The sequence below is a fragment of the Callithrix jacchus genome, chromosome 15 (assembly GCF_049354715.1).
Source record: "Callithrix jacchus isolate 240 chromosome 15, calJac240_pri, whole genome shotgun sequence".
In the NCBI taxonomy this organism is placed as follows: Eukaryota; Metazoa; Chordata; class Mammalia; order Primates; family Cebidae; genus Callithrix; species Callithrix jacchus.
Genome location: NC_133516.1, coordinates 29,323,210 through 29,336,076, shown reverse-complemented (window position 1 = coordinate 29,336,076; position 12,867 = coordinate 29,323,210).

Below are 12,867 nucleotides of genomic sequence, written 5' to 3'. Positions count from 1 at the left end.
TGAAGTGCCAGACCACACGGTAGCCCACTGGCTACTGGCTGCCAGCTAGTGAGAATGTAAGGAGGTGCATTTTGGAGGGCAAGCACCACAGCCTGCACGTGTGCCCTGTGCAGGCCTCTTTCTTCATCTGTGGCTGTCGTCAGTTTTTTCTGTGGTGCTGTAGCTTGGCTGGTGCTGTGACTCAGGCCCAGGCCTCCTCAGGGACTGTGCTGTGGCGAAGTCCACAGGAGCCTGAGGTGCTGGTGCAGACCCCAGGTCTGGGGTAGCTACGCCTGGCGGGTGACTGGCCACTTTTTCAGGCAGGTGGGAGATTCCACTGATGCCTGGCTTCCTCCACCCTTGGTTGTCCCCTGTCATTTGGTGACAGATGTTTGCTGGGCAGTGTCCACTGTGTTGGCGTCTTTCCTCCAGGCCCACCCTCTAGGGGGCTGCCTGGGAGGAACCATGCATGGGGAGCTGGTCTCTCAGTGTCCACCTACACCCAGCTGCAAGCCAGTGACTGCCACTCAAGGGGGTGTGCTGAGCCGTGTCTGTCAGGTGACTGCAGTAGAACACCAGGATCACCTCTGCTGACTGCCGGCATCCTGCTGCGACTGGCTCCAGGCTGAATAATTGCCTGCCACACACACTTATAATTTTCAGGGCTCTTCAGGATGAATTGGGCGGTGGGAAGGGCAGTCAGCATAGCTGCTGGATGGCTTCCTTACGTACCTCTTCCTCTCCAGCTCCTAGGTGCAGTGGCCCCTGCTCTCTTCCATTCTCTGCTGCTTTACTGCCACCCTGTGGCTGGGCAGGCGAAGACTGGTGGGCTCCCAGATGTGCCCTTGAACCCGGGTCACAGCTCTAACTGTGGCCTTTCCCCGCTGGGAGCAGACCTTGCAGCCAGGAGCCATAGCCTCGGCTGATGTGCAGAGCTGCTCACTCCTACCTGGCCCCTGACCCAGCCTCCCCCGCTATTTCCTCCTGTCTGTTTTTGTTTTTGTTTTTTTTGAGATGGGGTTTCACTGTTGTTGCCTAGGCTGGAGCACAGTGGCACGATCTCGGCTCACTGAGACCTTTGCTTCCTGGATTCAAGAGATTCTCCTGCCTCAGCCTCCAGAGTAGCTGGGATTAAAGGCGCCTGTCACCACGCCTGGCTAATTTTTATATTTTTAGTAGAGACGGGGTTTCACTATGTTGGCCAGGCTGGTCTTGAACTTCTGACCTCAGGTGATCTTCCCAACTCCCAAAGTGCTGGGATTATAGGCACGAGCCACCGCGCCTGGCCTTTTTTTTTTTTTTCTCAAATTTCCCTGAGCCCCAGGACTCTCTGGACATCAGGAGGGGCAGCATTTGGGTAGCTGGTTTCAATTCTACTTCTTGCTCCTCAGCCTGCAAACATTCCTCAGCAGGTGGGACAGAGGAGCGCCCTGTTCCCTCCTCTCACCATCCCTGGGTGACCTGGGTGACCTCAGTGCCTTCCACCTCCCTTCTTTGGTCAGCCACGTAGGCCTCTTCTGTCTTCTCTGCAGAAAGGCATTGTACCCTCACTGGCCCCACGTTTGGGACCAATTTGTCAAACTGTGAAGCAATTTACAAGCGACGACCTGGTGTCTACATGATCGCAGCTGCTGGTGGAGTTGGCATACTTCCATGCATCCAGCCAGGGTCGAGACAATGAGCCCACATGGATTCAGACAGTTTATCATTCACAAGAACAGCAGAAGCAAGATGGGCAGGTCAGCTCCTTTCGTCCCTCGTCCCACGATCTGACTCTGACCCAGAGGGGTCGGATGACAGTGTGTGCAGAGGGTTACTCAGCCAGTTAGGAGCTGTCCCCATATTACAGCCAAGCAATTTTGTAGCCTGCAGCTGAGAAAGGCCACGCAGTAGCGTCACCCAAGTCGTAGCTTCCCTGGCTCCAGGAGGACTTGTAGGGTATTCAGCCGAGGCGCGGGTTGGACTGCCGTGGGGCCTTGCTTGTGTGGCCTGCACGGGTATGTGCAGGCTTCCCAGGGAGCAGAGTCACAGCGCATTCTCCACGAGTCTCCTAACAGAGATGTGACACCCCTCCATCACCCACCTTCAGAGCACAGCTTCCCTTCATCCCTGGTCAGGCCCTGATTGAGAGCGTGCCCTAAGTACTGAGCGCTCTGATTTGGGATTCCTCCCTCCTCGTCCCCACCTCTGTTCCATCAGCACCTCTGTCAGCCCAAAGGCAGCGGGGGTCTTGGGCACATCTGCTTCTCTCCATGCCCATGCATGCCCTTCTCCAGGCCCTGGTCCCATCCCAGCTGGACGCTTCCCGCCCCAACCTCCTCCCTGGTCTTCCTGCTGCCTTCCTGCCCCCATCCCAGCCAGGTGTCAACATGGCAGCCAGAGGCAGCTTCATGAAATCAGCCCAGCTCACACCCCTCCATGGCTTCTCAGTGCCTAGAACACATCAGCCTCTTTCTCTTGACTCACAGGACTGGTCCCTGGGGTCGCCCTGGAATCCCTCTGCCTGCCCCTTATGACTCCTACCCTCTTTGCTCTCTGTGCTCTCGTCACTCCTGCCACCTGTGTTCTTGTTCCTGGAGCCCCCGAGCCTCTCCCACCTCATGGCCCTGCACTGGTGTCCTCTGCCTGGCCCTTACTCTCCCCAGAGCAGGCTCGTTCTTGTCCCTCAGGTTCCAGGCTAAAAAGTGCTTCCCACGAGAGGCTTCCCTGACAGCGGTTTGCCGCCTCTGCCTTCTCCCTGCCCCCGTCACTGTGCATGTTTTGTCCTCACTGACACCATCTCCTGGCTAAATCCCCGCTCCTTGCTGGACCGGGTGCCTGGGAGGGCAGGGCGAGGCCTCCTCTGTCTTGGCCACTACTACATCCCCAGGACCTTGTACTGTGCCCTGTGCAAGGTCCATTCAGTGAATGAATGACAACAATGAGGCTACCTACAGCTCCCCAGCACCTTGGATGCCCTCCTCCTCCCCCTCCCATCCAATCTAGTCTAATGAATGGAACAGCGGGGTAGTCAAGGTAGTTGTCACTCTTCAGTGTGGGGCTAGTTGGGGGGTTAGAGGGAAGGGTTCAGTTTAACTCCAGGACAGGCCTTGAATAATTCAGAACACTGGTTTGTTTTTTTTTTTCTTTTGAGAGGGAGTCTTGCTCTGTCGCTCAGGTTGGAGTGCAGTGGCACAGTCTTGGCTCACTGCAACCTCCGCCTCCTGGATTCAAGTGATTCTCCTGTCTCAGCCTCCCAAGTAATTGGGATTATAGGTGAGTGCCACCATACCTGGATAAGTTTTGTATTTTCAGTAAAGACAGCATTTCACCGTGTTGTCCAGGCTGATCTTGAACTCCTGACCTCAAATAATCTGCCCACTTTGGCCTCCCAAAGTGCTGGGATTACAGGCATGAGCCACTGTGCCCTGCTCAGAACACTATTGATGACAGCCTGGAGGCTGAGGAGCCATGACCCTGTCCCTCAAGGACCCTGCTCCAAATGGAAACAGTAACACACATCCATGATCAAGGGCAGGGAAGAGAATGACAAGGACTCCAAACCACCCCACAGCGAAATTTCCAACAGAAATAAGACCCACTGGGCCCCTTGGTGCTGGGGTTGGAGAGGGGGAGGGCAGCACTCATGGAGACTCAGGTCGGTTTTCAGGTTGTTTGCCCCAGCACCAAGCCGAGAAGTGAGCGAGGAGGATCTGAAGCATCACCTCTCTCCTCAAGTCCACACCTGAGGTCTGCTCAGTGGGAAATCCCTCAGCACTGACCCACAAGCAGTTCTGGACCCAGGGATGGAGGGAGGTGCAGGAGAGGGTGGGTAGAACATGTGACTTTTCCTGGAGGGAAGGAACAGGAGTAGGAAGTCACAGCCTGGACAACGGGGGACCGAGCTGCAGGGCCATGTGACCTTGTGCCCCTTGGGATTTGGCTGTCTTCCTCGGTTCCTGGGGCCCGGAGCAGGGCTGCAGCCCATGCCAGGGAGTGTGAAGACAGAGCTGACCACAGTGCATGGGGTGCCCTTGGGTGAAGGTTGCTGGTGGCTGGGACGGGTGTGCCCTGCCCACTGTCGGCTCTGGAGACACTGACTTCTTTCTCTGCTCTGAAGGCTTGAAAGGACCTGCATGGCCGAGCTGCCCAGCGTAGCATTGAGGTACTTCCTCTGAGTTCTGAGGAGCCAGGTGCTCTCTGCACCCCCAGCTGCTGGAGCCCAGAGGGTGGCAGCCTGGAGCTGGGGCAGTGGTGCCTGGTGCAGTAAGGGCTCTGGGTCTGTGTGGCCTGGTCCACACAGGACCACGAGGAAGAGGTAAGGGGTTATCTCCAAGGCCTGCCTTCAGAGGCAAGCTCTTCTCTCCCACACAATTGCTTTGATCGTCATGGGAAATGTGGGTGGACCCTTCTAAAGGGGGCAGAGAGAAGTGGCGGAGAGAGAAGGGGGCCAACAGGCACATGGGAGTCACCTTGACCTCAGGGAGCCCCTGTTTCAAGCCAGGAGGGATCTTTTATACCCTGCTGTCATTGAGCAAAACCAGGCCCACTATGAGAAGTGAAGGGGACATACGAGCAAGCAGGTGCACCCACGCACCGGCACATCCTCTGAGCAGTGCTGACAAGTGGCTGCAGGAGAGCCCTGGCCTGTCTCAGGCACTAGCACAGGACCATGCATCACTAGTTCCTGCATTTCTTTCAAGTTCAGCCAAGGCATCCCCAGGGACAAGAATGGGTGACAGCAGGTGAGCTGAAATCAACCTGTGCTTCCATAGCAAGCCTTGCCAGCGCCTCTGAGGAAAGGTGACCTTGGTGAAGTGAGTGGTCATTGGTTTCCTGTGTGCCTGGTCCTGCTGGAGGAAGAACCTGGAAAACATGCCTAGTCTGTGTGGTCATGGCAGGAGGAGGGCAGACGCCGGGCCCTGTCTCGGCAGACGGCACCATGGAACTGGATCTTGAATGAATTTGCCGGATGGAGGAATGGCTTGCGGGGCAGAGGGGCAGGCAGGGACAAATGTCCAGAGGTAGACAGTCTTGGCTTTGCAGAATGCAGAGAGCTGGGAAATGAGTTGTGGGAAGATCAGGCAAACCCCACGTGAGAAAGGCTTTCAACACCTGCAGAGGCATTTCTCCCATCCCTTAACGTTCAGCCTCTCAGTCATTTTTTTCTGCTTTGGTGGTGGCTGTCAAACACATCCACCAGTTCTTCCACACTCTCCCCATCAAGATGCAGAGGCCAGGCCCTTAAACCACACCCTTGATGATTGCAGCAGGAGGGAGCCAAGTGCCTTCTGACGCTGCTTAGAGAAAGCCACACAGGTCCTGCCACTTCTTCTGGGATACTTGCTCTGGGAGCCTTTAACCATCATGCAAGCAGTCTGGCAGCCCTGAGCTGCTCTGTGGGGGCACCACAAAGAGAGAGACCCAGTAGACCCAGCCTATCCGACATTCAGCGCCTGGAGTCTTACCAGCCCAGACACTGGGCGTGTGAGTGAGGACACTTGCGTGTGACTGCAGCCTCCATGGACTGGGACCTTAGAGATGCCCCCAGGCAACAACTGCCTGGCAGTCCAGTCAGCCCCAGATTCCTGAGCAAAATAAACACTACCTATTGTTTCAATATTGGGAGGGCTTTTTAGTGCGATCCCAAAACAATGGCACGAGGTAAACAGTGCAGTACTAGGTAAACAGCGCAGTACTAGGTAAACAGAACAGTCCTTGCCAAATCCACTATTCATCATTTAACTTTTAGAGTTTTTCTATACTTTACTTAAAAATGGGAATTTATTAAAATGGGAAACTTTATATACCTGTGTATGTGGAAATCCAGAATCAATGACCATAAGCAGAAGACAGTTCTATAAACACAGAGGAAAAAAAGGCATGTGTTTGGTTTCTACACAGATGCCTCAGTCTCTTGGGGGCTGCACCTTGGCAGAGACTGATTCCAGCTTGCACTTTTCCACTGCTTGCAGATGCGGCATTGAAATCACTCCTTGGTATCATCTGTCTTTGCGATTAATGATAGTTTAAGATGGTACACAGCCACAATAAGTAACAGAATTTAATTTCACTATAAGTTTTAAATTGCAAAGGTGAAACTACAGAAGGCCCTTTGGTGAAAGAGCAATGTCAAGCAGATGAGTCATTTTTCCACAGTAAAAGTGACTCAGCAATGAGTATTTAGTTTTGGTTAGAGGCAGGCATGCAGAGCTTTTTTTTTTTTTTTTTTTTTTTTCCGGAATCTCACTCTGTTGTTCATGCTGAAGTACAGTGGCACAATCTTGGCTCACGGCAACCTCTGCCTCCCGGGCTCAAGTGATTCTCCTGCCTCAGCCTCCCAAGTAGCTGGGATTACAGGTGTACACCACCATGCCCAGCTAATTTTTGTATTTTTGGTAGAGATGGGGTTTCACCATGTTGGTCAGGATAGTCTTGAACCCCTGACCTCAGATGATCTGCCTGCCTCGGCCTCCCAAAGTGCTGGGATTAAAGGTGTGAGCTACCGCGCCCAGCCTCAGAGCATTTTTTAAATGAAATGTTTAGTATAGTCAAATACTGATAGCCTGCTGGGCAGAGCTCAAGGCTTGGCTGGACTAAATTCATTCGGTGTTAGTCATTGAGTGTGTGCTGTGAAGCAGACTCCTTGCTAAGGTCGGGTGTAAAAGGGTGCGGTGGCTCCCAGCAGTTAGAGAGGCCAAGGTGGAGGATCTCTTGAGCTCAGGAGTCTGAGACCAGCCTCCGTAACATAGTGAAACCCTGCCTCTATAAACATTTTAAAAATTAGCTGGACATGTGGCACGTACTTGTAGTCCCAGCTACTCAGGAGGCTGAGGTGAGAGGATTACTTGAGCCCAAGAGGTTGAGGCTGCAGTGAGCCTTGTTTGCGGCACTGCACTCCAGCTGGGGCAACATAGTGAGACCCTGTCTCCACCAAAAAAAAAAAAAAAAAAAAAAAATCCAACATCTAGTTCTTAATCCCATTGGTTCAACTATGTATGTAATTCTCTGCACTGCCTCCTGTGCAGTTCTGCTACACCCGCTTGTTCAGTTTCTCCTTCCTACTGTCTTATACATGATGTCATGGGTGGCTTCCTGTGGTTAGTGTGAATTCCCTCCACCAATCACAGAGCAGCCTCCTAGCGTCCCACTTCTCAGTCCACTGGTTGGCACAACACAAAAGACATCTTCTGGAATGGATGTCTACCCTCCTCTCCAGCCATAGTCCTGGCACTGATTAAACCTTCTAATCTGTAATCCTGCCACACGAATCTTCTAAAACAGTGGTCTCCAACCTTTTGACACTAGAGACCGGTTTTGTGGAATAGTTTTTCCACAGACTGGAGGCAGGCGGATGGTTTCGGGATGATTCGAGCTTGTCATATTTATTGTGCACTTTATTTATATTATTATTACATTGTAATATATAATGAAATAATTATACAACTCTTCATAATGTAGAATCAGTAGGAGCCCTGAGCTTGTTTTCCTGCAACTAGAGACAGTCCTATCAAGGGGTGATGGGAGACAGTGACAGATCATCAAGCATTAGGTTCTCATAAGGAACCTGCAACCTAGATCCCTCACATGTGCACTTCACAGTGGGCTTTGCACTCCTATGAGAATCTAATGCTGCTGATCAAAGAGGAGGCGGAGCTCAGGTGGCGATGCCAGTGATGGCGAGTGGCTGTAAATACAGGTGAAGCTTTGCTCACTCGCCCGCCGCTCACCTCCTGCTCTGTGGCCCAGTTCCTAGCAGGCCATAGACCAGTGCTGTGAACACAGATTAAGTACCGTGAAGGAGGTTGGGGACCTCTGTTCTAGAATTTACCGTAATTCTCCATGCCCATTCACTCAATGCTCTCACCGATGCCAGGTGATTTTAATATTGTTCTGTATTGGTCAAATTTGCAGCAAGAGACAGATGATCCTCTTGACAGATTGAACTATAGGGCCTCTTTCCAAAGGTGTGGGTTGTGTTTAGAGAAACTAACAAGGAGAGGAATCACCCTGCGGCTATCAATAATAGTGAGACACTTAGTATTACTAGCCCTGATGGGGCAACAGAGAAGGGCTTTCATCTTACTTACTCTGTTAATAGGTGGGGAGCTAAAGGCGTGAGGAAACTGCACTTTCTGTATAATTTCGCTGTTAATAAAACTACTTTAAATTTATATATATATATTTTCACTAACAACACAGTGAAACCTTGTCTCTACCAAAAATGCATGCCTAGGACTATAGGAGACATTAAAATTGTATGTGAATGTTTATAGAAACATATTCATCACAGCCAAAGGGTGAATACAACACAAATGTCGTTATGTTGTGTGATCTGATGGATGGATAAAACAAAATATAGTATATCCGTACAAAAATTATCCTTCAACCGTAAAAAAGGAGTAAGTACTGATTTATGCTAGAACATGGGTAAACTTTGAACATATTATGGTGTGAAAAAGCTGGACACAAAAGGCCACATATTGTATGATTCCATTTTAAGAAAATGCTCAGAATAAGCAACCCCGTATGGAAAGAAAGTCGATTGGTGATTGGCGGGGGTTGGGAATGGGGGGATGGGGAATGATTGCTAATGGGTCTTTGAGGGGGTGCTAAAACAATTCTGGAATTAATGGGGATAATCGTGCAACTTTGTGAATATACCAAATGCTACTAAATCTTATACTTTAAAAGAGTGAATTTGATGGATGTGAATGATATTGCCATTATAAAACCATAGTATGGGGAGTCCCAAAACAAATTATGGAGAGAAAAGACCATAAGGGACGGAACCAAAGTGAGAAAGCTTTGCACTCCAGCCTGGCAACAGAACGAGAATCCATCTCCAAAAAAAAAAAAAAAAAAGAAGAAGAAGAAAGAAAAACTATAGGCTCTCTGGCCAACTAGACAAAAATGGAATTAAACAATTTAGAAAAACTTTACCTGCCAGCGGGAAACACCAAACTTTCTGCAGTAGTCAGATTCCATTTCTCTCACCATGAACAGAGTATGTAGGAAGCCATGGGTGAGAGCACACACAGCTTTGCACCCAGGGTGTCTGGAGTCAGACACGGTCATGTCAAGAAGGCTCAGAGGCATGGCCTCCAAGGAAGCATTTAGCGAACATCCCTCCCAAAACTTCACAGTCAAATTCAGAACGTGTGCAACTAAAAAGAAATCTCCATTGTTGACTCAGGAAAATATGACCTGAGTATTTTAAAGAGTTAACTGTTTATAGAAATTGTTTATAACCTGGAATTTCATGTTTCTTGTGTGAAAAGCAAAACTTCCCGGGAAAACGTTAAGCAAGATTGGTTTCTCATTGATGGTGAAATCCCAAAGCGAGATTAGGCTGCACACCTTCCTCATGGTTGAAGCTACATTTCCAGTAAAACTGAGTCTTCTTAGTGAGCTGGTATTACTGTAAACAGTAGTTACATTTGCTGGTAGTTCTATGAGGCTGATGAAAAATTTAATATCCACAGGACTTTGATCTATCTTACTAATAGGCATCTTCTTCATGAAGGCTATGCAGAGATCTCCCCAAGCCATTCCTTTTATCAGCTCTCAGAGGCACTGCTCACCTTTTATGTCATCTGAGACCAACAGGCTCACCCAGGTCCAGCCAAGACTCAGCAGAGACAACACCATGCCCACAGCCAAAGAGGCCTCCCTGGAGACCATCTGATAGACAGATATAGAAACTGGCTTTCTTCACTCAGGAGAAGATCAAAAGGACCGTATGTATTCTGAATCTGAGAGGAAACATGATCAACTTTTTGTGGACTGAAAATAATTCAGTGGAGAACAATGTGAAATTTACATCATAAACACTAAAACTTCCATTACCAAGAAGGGGAAAACCCAGTGGATATACAGCATTTCAAATTAAAACAAGAAGAATGGGAGAAAGAAGACTTTTTATTTCCTTTCCGTATTTTATTTTTCATCAGACTTCTAAGAGAGCTCAGTAAAGCAATTTTTGAGAAACGCCTGAGGCTTCACTCAACTGGACCATGTCTTCATCCTGAAGCTCAATGGTTTGCTTCTTATCTGTACTTCAGAAAATGCCCACCAGACCAAGAACGTTGCATAACTCTGCTGTCTACTTTGAGAGAGGCATAAGGCCATTATTTATGACTTCGTTGCTGCTAGAAAGATGAAAAACAAACATTTAGGCTGGGTGCAGTGGCTCACACCTGTAATCCCAGCACTTTGGGAGGCCAAGGTGGGTGAATCACCTGTAGTCAAAAGTTCGAGACCAGCCTGGCCAACATGGTAAAACCCTGTCTTTACTAAAAATACAAAAATTAGCCAGGCATGGTCGTGGGTGCCTGTAATCCCAGCTACTTAGGAGGCTGAGGCAGGAGAATCACTTGTACCTGGGAGGCAGAGATTGCAGTGAGCCGAGATTGTGCTACTGCACTCCAGCATGGGCAACAGAGCTAGACGCCATCTCAAGAAACAAAAAACAAAAACAAACATTTAAATCTGTGATGACTCTGAAAACGCATTGCTGAGATCTCCTTTTGTGAATAGCCTGCTTGACTGATAGTCTCCCTCGCTGCCCCTCTGAGTAAGCCGAACCCCTCCGCTTGTGCTGAGGTCAGACTTCAGCTGGATGCTCCCAGCCAAGCACTGAGTGTGGCAGGAGTGTTGAGCCAGGCCCATGTTGGTGAGATGCTGGACCCATGCAGTGGGCGATTTTGGCTTGAAGATTCCTCATTGCCCTGGGTGCCTATTTCTTGAAACTGTGCTGCAGTATAAGATTTTTCCTAAAGGCTGCACACAGTGGCTCCCAGGATTTTGGGAGGCCAAAGTGGGAAGATACCTTGAGGCCAGGAGTTGGAGACCAGCCTGGGCAACACAGCAAAACTCTGTCTCTGATTCAGTGGTGCATGCCTGTAGTCCCTGCTACTTAGGAGACTGAGGTAGGAATATCCTTTGAACCCAGGAGTTTGAGGCTGCAATGAGCTATGATCAGGCTCTGGCACTCCAGCCTAGGCCAGACCCTGTCTTTAAGAAAATTTTTAAAAATATCATCTTTCCTTCTCTCTCTTGTCCCACAGGTTTTAAATCTGATGTGTGGTCTGAAGTTTCTTCCACCTTCTTTTGCTCCCTCACCTCCAAAAATTCTGGTACTTCTAATTCCATTTTGATGTCTGTTGCTTGGCAGACACAAATTAATGTATAGACAGCAGGCAGTGAGCTGGGGATGTGGAGCTGGCTCACTCACTGTCTGGCAGGCAAGGAGAATGCCACTCTCTGTGGTGAGAGAGGCTCAGGTAGCTCATGGAAAAATGTTACAGCTCAATTGCCAAAGGTTTCCCTGGTGGTGACCTGCAGGACATCCTGTGGAAAGGATACTCTGCAGGTGTGATCACTTATGTATGTGAAATGTATTGAGGGAATGACATGAAAATGGGGGAGTAGAGAACTCCAAGAATCAGTCCCTTCAGTGAAGCAACTACCAAGTAGTAAAAATTATCAGAATAATCTTTTTTTCTGAATTCTGGAATCTATTCAAAAACATCGAACTGCCAGGAGGGTGCTTAATGAAGAAGGAAGCTGCTAAATTTTTGCAACAGAGTGTTGTGGCATTTTTACCTAAGTGTCTGCTAGCCCCAGTTCATAGCAGCCACAAGACAGGTGACCCATATTCCCAGGGCAGCCTCCTGCTGCTGGAGCGGGTGGCAATACTGATCTCATTCTTTAAAAATTCTCGTTGTGTTATTTGACTTATCTGGCAGTGTGTGAGGGATTGCTGTGAGGCTAACCGTTGTTTCAATACCCTTGCTGTGGCTTTCCAGGTATCTGTCTATCGAAAACATTTAAAGACGTGTTACCCATGTAACCATCTAGAACTCAGGTCTAGATGCTCACCACTTGCAGAGTCCAATTAACAAGGTCTGGTAGAAAGAAAGTGATTTTATTAACCAAAACTAGTAAAGGGGGAGTGGCTGGATTCCATCCAAAGCAACCATTTTGATTTTGGGTGGGAGCTGAGGGGAAGGCAGGGTTTAAAATGGGAAACATAAATAAGGAAGGCATGTAAGAACCGTGATGAGTAGAATGCCTGTGTGTCTTCTTCTGGTGGCTATTTTAGGTCCCAGTCTACTTGGCATGGCTGGGTAAGAAAGAATTCATTGACTCCAAGGTACTATATTGAAACAAGAGATTTAACACCTGGCAAAGATGCCAGGGGATAGGTCAAACCATGACTAGGGTGGATTTTAGAAGCCTGAACGACAACAGTAGCTAATTTTCAGATTCTGTTGACTTGAGATGGCTGAGTCTCTAGGAGGTCGACTTCTTATACCACAGCAAGAATATACTGTAATGATTGTCCCCGTTCTTCTCAAAGGGACTTACGGTCATTTTCTTGGATGGCTGTATAGGAAGGAGAATCCCTAGACATTTTGAGGGCTATTGGACACAGGGTCTCAGTTAACATTAACACTCAGAGACCCAGAGCATCATTATGATCTTCCTGTTAGAGAGGGAACTTATGAGGTCCAGGTAATAAGCGAAGTCCTGGCTTCCATTACAGTAGGTCTGTTGGATCTGGAGACCCAGCAGGGGTCATTTCTACAGTTCTCGAGGGTAAAATTGGAATTGGTCTCTTCACAGTTGGTGTAATCACAACATAAGGTCCTTGGCCTGTGCAGTAAGAACTATCTTAGTGAAAAAGGCCAAATGGAAATCTCCAAAACTCTCCTCCCAGCCACAAGAGTAAATAAAAAACAACATCCCACCTGAGGAGGATGATACTTAGTGTCACCACTAAAGACCTGGGTGGTGTTCTGGTTTATCACGTCTCTGTTTAACTTATCAGTCTGGACCCTGCAGAAACTGGGTGGATTCCATAAACTTAGACTTCTACAGACTTGATCAAATAGTAGCCCTGAT